The sequence below is a fragment of the Anolis carolinensis genome, unplaced genomic scaffold, assembly GCF_035594765.1.
Source record: "Anolis carolinensis isolate JA03-04 unplaced genomic scaffold, rAnoCar3.1.pri scaffold_11, whole genome shotgun sequence".
Lineage (NCBI taxonomy): Eukaryota > Metazoa > Chordata > Lepidosauria > Squamata > Dactyloidae > Anolis > Anolis carolinensis.
Window position 1 is genome coordinate 201,618 of NW_026943822.1, and position 12,671 is coordinate 214,288.

The 12,671-nt window shown below is 41.7% G+C and overlaps 1 long non-coding RNA gene across 1 annotated transcript in view; it reads left to right on the forward strand.

Annotated features, from left to right (window-relative positions):
* The first annotated feature begins 28 nt into the window (after positions 1-28).
* LOC107983519 (uncharacterized) overlaps positions 29-12,671 on the forward strand; it is a 111,195-nt gene continuing 98,552 nt past the window's right edge. The window contains exon 1 of the long non-coding RNA XR_001730899.2: positions 29-2,138. This is a non-coding gene — a long non-coding RNA (uncharacterized LOC107983519). The remainder of the gene's footprint in view (positions 2,139-12,671) is intronic.

A 12,671-nucleotide genomic window follows, 5' to 3' on the forward strand; every position in this document is an offset into this window, starting at 1 on the left:
TGAATCGGCGCCGCCGCGCCTGCCGCCGCCATTTTGTTTGGGTCCCGCCTCAAAGCGGGGCCGGGGCCTGAGGCGGGAAGGGCGCCCGCACCCCCTCTGCCGCCCCGTGGCCCACCCTTGCCGGTGATAAACGCCTCCTCCTCGCAACCACAGTAAAGGTAAAGCCATTGGCCTTTGGAAGGAGCGTTGAGGAAAAATTGGAGACGGGTTCTGGAAAGGCGCATGCGCAGAAAGAAGCCCTCCTAAGGCCTTGGATTCAAGACTTCCTCAGGTGCTGTGCTGTGCTCAAGGCAACAGTCTTGGACGGCAGTGGCTCACAAAGTGACCCATTTAAGGTGGAACCAGGTGTCAAACAGAGATGTGTTATTGCCCAAACCTTATTTTCCATCTTCATCGCTATGATACTTCACTTTGTTGATGGGAAGCTTCCCACCGGTGTGGAAATCCTCTTATCGGATATAGCAAGCTATTTAACCGCAGCAGACTGAAAGCCAAAACCAAAGTCACAACAACGTCTGCTATAGAACTCCAATATGCCGATGATAACGTAGTCTGTGCGCATTCAGAAAAAGATCTACAAGCCACTCTATAAACACCTTCGCAGAAGCATACGAGAAGCTTGGCCTCTCATTGAACATCGAGAAAACCAAATTGCTCTTCCAGGAGGCACCAGCCAATCCCGCTGTAAGGCCAGAAATACAGCTTAATGGTGTAACATTAGAAAATGTGGACCCTTTCCGCTCCCTTGGGAGCCACCTCTCCACAAAAGTCAGCATTGACACTGAAATACAACACCGCCTGAGCTCTGCTTTGCGAGTGCAGCATTCTTTCAAATGAAGCGGAGAGTGATTGAGGATCCAGACATCTGAGGATGATGGTCCTCCTAGTGTAGTGACTTCGTGGTGGAGGCGTAGGTGGCTGTGGAGGCCTATTCTTGACCCGCATGTTCTTCCGCAGTGAAGACATCGGTTTCCAGATGGAAGGCGGTCCCGGTCAGGGTTGGCTTAACCGCGCCTTCTTTTTGGCATGCTCTCCATTCGTGCTTCTTCGAATTCTGCAGCACTGCTGGTCACAGCTGACCTCCAGTTAGAGCGCTCAATGGCCAGGGCTTCCCAGTTCTCAGTGTCTATGCTACAGTGTCTTTAAATCTCTTTTCCTGCCCACCAACATTACGTTTCCCTTTCTTGAGTTGGGAGTATAGCAAATGCTTTGGGAGACGGTGATCGGGTCTTTGAACAACATGGCCAGTCCAGCGGAGTTGATGGCATAGGAACATTGCTTCAATGCTGGTGGTCTTTGGTTCTTCCAGCATGCTGACATTTGTCAGGCAGGTTCTGCGCTTAGGCCCTGGATTCAAGACTTCCTCCTTGTGAGGAAAAAGCCTCAAGTTGACTGTATTCCAGGTAAAGGCCTCACTTTTTCATCATCACAGGACCGGCCTTTGGGAGTCCATGTAATCTATATAGTAAAAACATATTTATAAATATTTATTTATTTGGGAAATGTCTGTATCACCTTTCTCAAACAGACTAAAGTCAGTTTACATATATGTGAATCTGAGCTTACAAAAACATGGTTTCTTGGTTGTGTTTCACTGCGAAATATTTTAAAAGAAGAATAAATTTCTGCAGAAACGTTTCCCCAACATTTTATAGGCCGTTATTTTGGTGTCAACCAAAATGACGACCAAATTGAGGCCTCCCTACTTTGGACATATTACTACACGAAATGACTTCTTGAACATCATAGAAGATTGCACTGCAGCTGGTTAGATTCAATCATAGGAACCGTGGCTGCTGAATCTGAGCAGAACTGTTCTGCTGTCTTCCATATAGAGCAAATAATGACAACTGTTGATAAACTATTGTCATTTAATAACAATGACAACTATTAAAATTGTGATGGACATTTTGTGACATCAGTTCAGGCAGTGGCTGAAGTGAAATTAATCCTCCCCATTTGGGATAGATTTTGGAAGGTGATTTATAGCAGCTCAACCAGAAAATGTGACAAAACCAGTCACTAAAAACCAGTAACAGTGAAAATTGCATGTTTTGTATGGCCTGCAGATCAAACTACAAGGTACAGTTGAAGCTGGGTAATAGTGACCACTGGCCGGAGCACATCCAAATTAGAAGGTAAATGAACATTATTTATTTATTTATTTTTCACACTTGTACCCCCGCCCTTCTCAACCCCGAAGGTGACTCAGAGCGGCCTTACAAAGGCAACAATTCGATGCCCCATACACATATTAATAAATAAACAAATGCATTAAAATCAGAACAATAAAACATCAAACATTAAAATCACAATCCAAATCATACTCCAGGGCCGGTCCAAATTGTCATTATGCCATTTTGTAGTCTCTTATTGCACTGGTCCCAGTTCACTGACCAAAAGCTTGGTTCCAAATGCATGTTTTTAGTTAAAGGTCAAGAGGGAGGGGGCTGATTTAATTTCACTGTGGAGGGAGTTCCATAGACGAGGGACCACTGCTGAGAAGGCCCTCTCTCGTCCCCACCAGTGGCGCTTGCGAGGAGAGTGGGACCGAGAGCAAGGCCTCCCCTGAGGATCTTAGCCTCCGAGGTGGATCATAGAGGAAGATATGTTTGGATAGGTAAGCTGGGCTGGAACCATTTAACGCTTTATAGGCTAAAGTCAGCACTTTGAAGCTTCCGAACAGTCTTCAGGGGCAACCTCACATAGTGCTTTAACCTTGTAGCATATATATATACAGTAGAGTCTCACTTATCCAACATAAACGGGCCGGCAGAATGTTGGATAAGCGAATATGTTGGATAATAAGGAGAGATTAAGAAAAAGCCTATTAAACATCAAAATAGGTTATGATTTTACAAATTAAGCACCAAAAACATCATGTTATACAACAAATTTGGCAGAAAAAGTAGTTCAATATGCAGTAATGCTATGTAGTAATTACTGTATTTACGAATTTAGCACCAAAATATCACAATATGTTGAAAACATCGACTACAAAAATGCGTTGGATAATCCAGAACGTTGGATAAGCGAGTGTTGGATAAGTGAGACTCTACTCTATATATATATATATATATATATATATATATATAAACTGGCCTGATGAAAAATATATTATGTGGTTATATCTAACTAAAGAGATTGCTATGAGTGCTTTGGTTGTGTATTTGTGGACTGGATGCCCCCTGGCATCCCTTCCAACTCTTTGATTCTCCCTCCCCATTTTATTATTATATTATATTATATTACATTATATTATAGGTATTTATTTATAAAGGCATTTATGCACTGCCTTTAGGTACCTCCTACATAAGTGCTCTCAAGGTGGCATATAACAATAACACAAAATACAAAAAAGAAAAATAAGATCATTGAAACAAACAAAAGAGAGCACCATTAAAAGATAAATAAAACCCACTCATAACCTGGCAGAATATATATTGTTTTCATTGTCCACCTAACAAAAAGGTGTCCACCTAAGAAAAAACCACTAGAAGGTTTTAACTATGGTGAGCAGTACCATTATTGAAAGCAGAGGTGATTATATTGCAAAAACCAAGGCATAGGTGTGCTGTTATGGATCTGGGTTAGAGCCCCTGCATAATTTCCATTTAAAAAAAGGCAAGGTCTACTTTGAGAAGAGAAAGACAATTACAAATTTGGGAGTAAAAGATATGCATGTTCAAAATGTTAGTTTTCATGCTGTTGGATATCTGTTTCAACTTCTATTATCTCACCAGAGAATGTATCCGTCTGCTTTTATAATGATAATAGCAATAACAACAACAATTATTATTATTCATGTTACATTATTATTATTATTATTATTATTATTATTATTATTATTATTACTACTACTGTTATGTCCACTTAAGAGTTCAAGCCAAGTTCGCACCAATTGTACAAAATTATTATTATTATTATTATTATTATTATTATATGACACAGCAAACAAGATAGATATACTGGATTTCGTTTCACAAAATCACAAGTTGAACAGTTCCCAAGTGTCTAGGACTGTGTGATGTATTTTTGGATGATGTGTGCAGATCCCAGTAGGGTGGCCTTTTAATTATTATTATTATTATTATTATTAATGTGATTGGTTTATGCCTAGGCCTCCAAACAAGCTCAAGGTCCAACTCTGTGATTCTATGAATCATAGCTTATGTCATCCTTGAAATTGGAATAGTAGTTTCTGAACATCTATACAAGGCATGGGCAAACTTCGACCCTCCAAGTATTTTGGACTTCAGCTTCCAGCATTCCTAACAGTGAAAATTAAATGAGCACATGTTTGGGATTAAAGCAACACATTGCATAGGATGAGGCAAATTATCCCTTCTTTGATCCTCTTTTGCATCCTACAGGGATTTCTCTAATTGCATTAATAATGCTGTCCTTCTTCCAAAGAGCTCAGAAGAACAGCATGTTTGGGATTATCCCACTTGTTTCCTCACAGCAACTTGTGAAGAAATTTAGAGGAGAGACAGTAACTAAACCTAAGTTATTTTCAGGAAGTTTTATGGTTGTAGTTTTAAAGCCAGTTTCCCTCCCCCAAATTATGTGACACATGCCACAAAATGTTCCATATCTGACTGGAAGATACAAGGACACGAAACCTACACATTATGATTACTGAAGCATTACTAATTGATAATAATATTAGTTTAGATGAGACTATCCGCATGCAAGTTCCTGAACATTCTTGTGCATTGTCTTTTTGCACCACCATGATCTTCTTCTGTTCTTACTCAGGGAATGTATTCAGAGGTAGCCATGCTGGCCCTGCTGCAGAATACACCAAAATCCAAAATAGTCAAATCTAGGGTATTTTATTTTCAAAGGAGATCTGCAGACGAATTGCCTTTGGGGGATCTTCTGGGGTTTAGTTGTTCTGTTAATAAGCCGTTCTGATCACAGCCACTTAAGACTGGAGAAATAATTTTAATGAATCAATATGACCTATTTGTGTGCATGTGTGTTTGTATTTCCCTGTTAATTAAAGCTTGGATTCTTAATGTCATTTTAACAGTAAACACTAATTATTCTGATGCATTTAATTGAGAGCCAGTGTGGTGTAGTAGAGACGAGGGTTGAAATCTCCATTTATCCATGGAAACCCACTGTGTGACATGGGGCAAGTCCCACTCTCAGCCTCAGAGCTGAGAGCAACCCCCTCTGGACAAATCTTGACAAAAAAAATCCTGTGATAGGATTGCCATGAATCAGAAATGGTTCACAGGCACAAAACAACAACTGTTGAATTGTCAGAGGCACCAAATGAGTGAAATTCTCTTTCTCGGCTTGGATGACATACAAAAATCTCTCCCAAAAATGAGATGGTGTGAGCTGACAAACATGGAACAATTGGCTCAGTCTCAGGCCCCTTCCACACATCTGAATAAAATCCCACATTTTCTGCTTTGAAGTGGAATATATGGCAGTGTGGACTCAGATAACCAAGTTCAAAGTAGATATTGTGAGATTTTCTGCCTTCGTATTCTGGATGATATGGCTGTGTGGAAGGGCCCTCAGTAACATTCAGAACAATGCCTCTCACCTAGAGTTTCTGAAGGGCTTGCAACTGCTCTGGACTGTAGTATATATAACTTTAAAGAAACGATGCAATTATTTTGGGATTAGAACTTAGCCTCTGGATAGCTTCTGTAAAGTTAAGACTGATTCACCATCTCAATTTCCACTTAGTTTCCTCTTCCATCAGCTAAGTCTGCCCTTTCTCTTATTTTCTTCTGAATATATGTTTCAATTTGCTGTGTTAGCATTACAGTGAAAAAGGAGAAAGTTACTGTGAAACCCAAAGGAGTTTGTGCATGGAACAGGTTTTATCAAAGCCTGTTTTTTCCTAATATGTCTGTAATATTACTTCAAAACCAGAGTATTATTTTGTACATTTTTCATTGGAGCAGTTGCTCAATTTGAATGAACATGGATGTGAAAGGGAAGGGATAGCTTTTAGAACAAATCAGGAAGCGAGTGTGCCTGAGTCTGTCCAAACTGATAATTGCCAGCTGGGATATGGGACTGTCTCCAAAGATGACTATGGAGTGAGAGACCAAGTGTGCCTCCACCATGTTGAGGTAGCATTACAAAATGTAAAAATAGCAGCATTTGCTGCTGAAGAAACAACACACATGTAATTTTCAGGTAATTACTGTAATATAATTAGAGTGTAAGTTTCACATGCCCTTCCTTCAGGTCAGCCAACAATGCTACTTTCTTATTGTAGCTTGGCTACAATGAGAGGGAAAAAAAAGAAACACATATGAAAGTTAGTAAAAGTAGTACAGTAGAGTCTCACTTATCCAACACTCGCTTATCCAACGTTCTGGATTATCCAACACATTTTTGTAGTCAATGTTTTCAATACATCATGATATTTTGGTGCTAAATTCATAAATACAGTAATTAGTACACAGCATTACTGTGTATTGAACTACTTTTTCTGTCAAATTTGTTGTAAAACATGATGTTTTGGTGCTTAATTTGTAAAATCATAATGTAATTTGATGTTTAATTGGCTTTTCCTTAATGCCTCCTTATTATCCAACATATTCCCTTATCCAACATTCTGCCAGCCCGTTTATGTTGGATAAGTGAGACTCTACTGTAAGTAGTTCTGGGAGCTTACCAGAATCTGTGTGAAGCATATGCCCTTTAGCAGGTGCTGTATATAGGAGCAAAAAGGCAACTGCATGTACCACCGTGACCAGATCTGGCTTCTCAAGGAACGGGCGTAGTTGGCGCACAAGTTTTAATTGTGCCAACGCCCTTCTAGCCACTGCAGATACCGAGGCCTCCAGGTTCAACACTTGAGTCCAGGAGGACCCCCAAACTGCAGACCTGTGTCTTCAGGGGGAGTGTAACCCCATCCAGCAGAGGCTGATTTCCTGTTCCCCAATCTGCCTTCTGACTGATCAGGAGCACCTCTGTCTTGTCAGGATTAATTTTTAGTGTGTTCGTCTTCATCCAGTCTATTACTGATGACAGACTCTGGTTAAGGATGAGGACAGCTTACTTGTCATTAAATGGAAAGGAGTAGTAGAGTTGGGTGGTACCACACTCCAAAACTCTGGATGACTTCTCCCAGCAGTTTCACATATATGCTAAATAGCATGGGAGACAAAACAGAACCCTGAGGAACTACACAATACAATGGCCAGGGGTTCAAACAGGCGTCCCCCAGCACCACTTTCTGGGTACGGCCCTCCAGGAAGGAACGGAGCCACTGTAAAACAGTGCCTCCCAGTCCCATCCCAGTGAGACAGCCTAGAAGGATACCATAGTCAATGGTATAGACAGCCATTGAGAGGTCCAGGAGAACCAACAGGGACACACAGCCCCCTGTCTATCTCTCTGCGGAGGTCATCCACCAAGGCGACCAAAGCTGTCTCTGTTCCATAGCCAGGCCTGAAACCAGATTTAAATGAATCTAGATAATCTGTCTCATCCAGAAATACCTGGAGTTGGGAGGCCACCACACTCTCCAAAAACTTGCTCAGAAAGGGAAGGATAGACATTGGCCGATAAAATTCCATTATAGAGGGGTTCAGGAATGTTTTTTTAAAATATGCGTCTCACAACTGCCTCCTTTAGGCAAGTTGGAACTTTGCCTTGTTCCAAGGAGGCATTGACCACCCCTTTCACCCACTCTGCCAGTCCTCCTCTGGCCTGTTTGATCATCACATGATCTAGAATACATGTGATAGCTCTCACCTCTCCAAGGATCCTGTCCACATCCTCAGGCTGCACAAATTGAAAGGTATCCAGCAACACCGGACAAACAGGAGCCAGAGTTACATCCATTGGAATGGTATCAATAACCACATCCAAGTCGGAACAGATTTGAGCGACTATCTGCAAATTCTTCACAGCAGGGTGTTGAATGGTCAGAATTTTCTCCTTGAAGGCCAGTATGTAATAACCCTCTGACCACTCAAAACAGCTCAGCTGGACGGTTCCTTACAAATGCAATCGTGGCAGCAATAAATGATTTCTCTGCCGCCACCATTGCAAATGTAAGATAGTTTCCTGCCTTGTCGGTCATCTTTCCATGGGCATCCATTGGGCATGGTGTGAACAAAACATGGGACTAAATAGATTTTCATTCTTATCCCCAAGCTTTACTGACATTTTCATGACTTCAGGGACTGTTAGACTCTTCCATTCCCTGTAAAGTCTGTACCGTGAATTGAAACAGGAGGAAGAAAGTTGTATCTCTCTCACATTTTTCATTCTGTTTGGGTTTTAATTTACTTCCTCTCTTTTATTGGCAACTTTTCCACCTTTAACATAGTGGACTGGTCAGGCAGGGTGCCCTGACTACATGACAGCCCTGGAGATTGTGGGTTTAATTAAATCAGTCAGGAAGTGGCCACTCCTCCAATTACAAGCCATTAAAAATGGAAGAGCACTAGAACATGTTCAGGCAAGCTGGTTGGACAGGTTCAGGTTTTATCGCCACAGAACAACCTGCTCAGGGAGCATGGGAGAACTGGGTATGTACATGATGTATGTGTATGGACATGCCCTCCAGATGCTCTTGGTGTATTTCTGGCTCCCAACATGTCTCACCACTGCTGGCTAGGTTTGCTAGGGCTTGCAGTCCAACATCTCGGATTACCTGACCCTCTTCCTTGGTTGCACACAAAGGCAAAACCCTTGAAGAGATTGACCCTAGCCAGGCTAGGGGAAGCCATCTGAACCAGCAAATAACCATTTGAGCTAATACTCTCCCTGAAGCTTAATATAAAGTGGTCATTGTTAGGATATTTTAAAAAGGGTAATCTCACAGAACCTATACTACACTGGGGCAAAAGAAGGCATTATAGGCTAGAATTTTCTTGCTGATTTGTGCCTGCTGGTTTATATATATGTTGTGCAATGATGTATCCCATGCTTCCCTGCACAAATTGTTTCCTGGCTGCCAGGCACAACGTCATCCCCATTTCAGTGGATGAAGGGTGCATTGAGACACCCTCCTCTACAATGTGGATTATTTGTGTGTGTGTTTGGGGAGATTTCTACATGTGTTTGGAGCCAAACTTTCATTAAAAAGCACAACAATATAGATATTGGGGTTTTAGACTGCTGTGGGGAATTTATGAGGCTTTGCGCCATGAAAGTGGAGTTCAGGAGCCATACTTTCCAGTGGCCATACTTTGCCCACCCTTGTCCTAGAATAGCTTCCATGTAGTATGCTGAATGGCAAACCTTTATAATCCTCCAAAGTCAAAACCACATGTGAATTTACCTATGTGTTATTAATTAAGGGAGAAACAAAATTAATTTGGAATAATTGTTGCCTTTAACTTTCCTGACTCTCATCATTGCAACATTACAGAGGACCAAAACCAGACAAGCAGGTTAATTTCACTTGGAATCTTTGATTAGGAAGTATGAGCACACGCAAAGCATCGTGAGGCGATAAAAACAAAGATGTTGGAACTCAGGATAAAATTAACCTGTAAGCTCAGGACCTGGTCCTGTTGGGAGCCCAGGGCACACCCAGATGTGTTACCATCCTGTGGGTGGCGTCTCTCATATTCCCGCATGGGAAGCTGGGGCTAACAGATGGTAGCTCACCCATCTCACAAATTTGATCGGCTGACCTTCAGGTCAGCAGTTCAGCCATCACAAGGGTTTAACCCATTTGATGATATGCATAGACTTCCTCCTTATCTTGTGGATATAATTCAATGACTCTCTCCATCACTGTGAATATGACATTTGTAGGAGACCATTGTGGAAACTTGGAGGCAATAGAATCTCAGTTCATTTTAGCAGCGGAGAGGAGGAAAGAAAGAAATGATAGGAAATAGAAGCCGAAAGGGACCAAACTGTTTCTTTTGCCTTTCGTGTGCAGTGGGAATACAAAACTCCTTCATGAAGTAATACTTTGGGTTTTGATTTAAGCACAACACAGTGCGTTCAGGACACTCTGTCCCACCAACAAATATAAGCGAATAGCTTGTCAGTTAATTACAGTCTATCAGTTAATTACACCCTGCATCTCTTATCAGTCCTCTGCTGTTACAGAACATAATGTTATACACTGCTCTCCCTACTTTTAAAAAAGTATTAAGAATCTGATAACCATGAACAAATAAATTTCCCTCAGCAAAGTTGCATTTCTTGGCATTTGAAAGCCGCAAGTAATTGCATAACGTCAGGAATTTAAGTGGAGTATATCTCTGTATTCTGTACCAAAGAAACAATGGCGAGTTTTTAGCAGTTTCTTAAAGACTGACAAATTTATTATGGCATGAATCTTTGTGAGCTATTATTTCATCAGCGTAGTCTATAGTTATGCATAAGGAGGGTGGGATTGTTAGCAGCAAGCCCAGAAGGAAATTAAATTCAGAAAGTACAGAATGTGATAGTTGTGTTGGTCACAGTTTATGAAGGAATGGCATCTGTCTGTTCTGCACTTCATAGCCCTTCAACCCTACGGTTTATAATTCCCTCCATCCATCAGTCATGTTTATTTCTTTATTTATTTATTTACAGTGCTTTTATCCCGCCTTTCTCAACCCTGGAGGGGACTCAAGGCAGTTTCACAACATAGGCAATGCCTTTAAAAACATAGTACAATAAAAATAACCGTACCATTAAAACAATAAAAACATTTAAATCCATACAACAAGTTACAATCATATGATCCATAGGCGTAGTCCGTGGCCGCTCCATAGGTCAATTACACATCTTTCATATCTAATTATTGCACTAGATTTTCGAAGGCTTGGTCAAAGAGCCATGTCTTCACGTTTTTGCGGAAGGTCAGGAAGGAGGGAACCGACCTAATCTCCCACCATCGAGAAGGCTCTGGCTCTCGTCTCCGCCAATCACGCCTGCGAAGAAGGCGGAGCCAAGAGCAGGGCCTCTCCAGATGATCTTAAATTCTTAAGATGATTCATAGAGGGTTCATATGTATAGCTGTCTTTAATACAGGAAAACCCACTACATCTAGTAAAGTGGATAACACTCCACAAAAGCTTGGGCTGTAATAAATTGGTTGGTCATTAAAGTGCCATGACTAGTTGCTTTTATCTTTCTGATTGCATTTTTTCTTTTAAAGTGTAGATTTAAGTTATTTTCATTGGGAAAGGAGTATGGCAGGGCTGTATCCTCTCATCCGACCTATTCAACTTGTATGCAGAACACATCATGCGATGTGCGGGGCTTGACGAATCCACGGCTGGGGTAAAAATTGCTGGAAGAAACATTAACAACCTCAGATATGCAGATGATACCACTTTGATGGCTGAAAGCGAGGAGAAGCTGAGCAGCCTTATCACCGAGGGGAAAGAAGAAAGTGCAAAAGCCGGGCTGCAGTTAAACATCAAGAAAACCAAGATGATGGCAACCAGACTGATTGATAACTGGCAAATAGAGGGAGAAAACGTGGTGGCAGTGACCGACTTTGTATTTCTAGGCGAAAAGATCACTGCAGATGCAGACTGCAGCCAGGAAATCAGAAGACGTTTCCTTCTTGGGAGGAGAGCAAGGACCAACCTTGATAAAATAGTGAAGCGTAGAGACATTACACTGGCAACGAAGGTCGGCATAGTTAAAGCGATGGTATTTCCCATAGTAACCTATGGATGCGAGAGCTGGACCATAAGGAAGGCTGAGCAAAGGAAGATAGACGCATTTGAACTTTGATGTTGGAGGAAAATCCTGAGAGTGCCTTGGACCGCAAGAAGATCCAACCAGTCCATCCTCCAGGAAAGAAAGCCCGGCTGCTCACTGGAGGGAAGGATATTGGAGGCAAAGTTGAAGTATTTTGGCCACATAATGAGAAGACAGGAAAGGTTGGAGAAGATCATGATGCTGGGGAAAGTAGAAGGAAAAAGGAAGAGGGGGCGAGATGGATGGTATCCCTGAAAGGACTGGCTTGCCCTTGAAAGAGCTGGGTGTGGCCACGGCCGACAGGGAGCTCTGCCAGCGGAAACAGAATAGACACTGAATATACAACAGAATGCATTACTGTGCAAATTCCAATGGAGACCAGTAAATATGCATTGGCTAAGAACGTGCATCTCCATGCACCACATGAGGAACTTTGCTTCTGGAGCATTGAACTGAATGCAGGCACTGTGCATTGGACAAAACTAATTGTTTCCATAAGGAAAGTTACATATGTGTAAGACATTAGCAGGATTCTGGACACTGCATGCTATAATTAGATGTCTGATGTTTTACATTATTATTTAGTTTACATTGTATTTTTTTTAAAGCAACAGTTATTTCTTAACAAGAACCTCCTGTTTCTACTGCCCAATACAGTGGCACCACAGAGGTGATATTTGGCAAATGTTTAGGGAAAATGGCCAAAAGTACTACAAGGACCGAGGGATTAGCACAAAGCCTGCACAATCGCACCTCCTGGGTTTGGTACAATGGGTGCTTTTGGCTGGAATTGTCTGTTTCCAGTAACACGGTGTTCAGCTGTGTTTGCTGAATATTTGCAAAGAAGGAAGACCAGAAACCACTTTCCATCTGCACCTAAGACTGAGGGCAGGGAATGGTCAAACTAACCATTTGTAAGCTGCTCTGGAGCCTTTCTGGCTGAAGTGTAAAAATCAGAAAGAGGGAGAGAGATGATCTAGGCTAGAATCCTATTGGTGTCTGACATGTATGTCAGT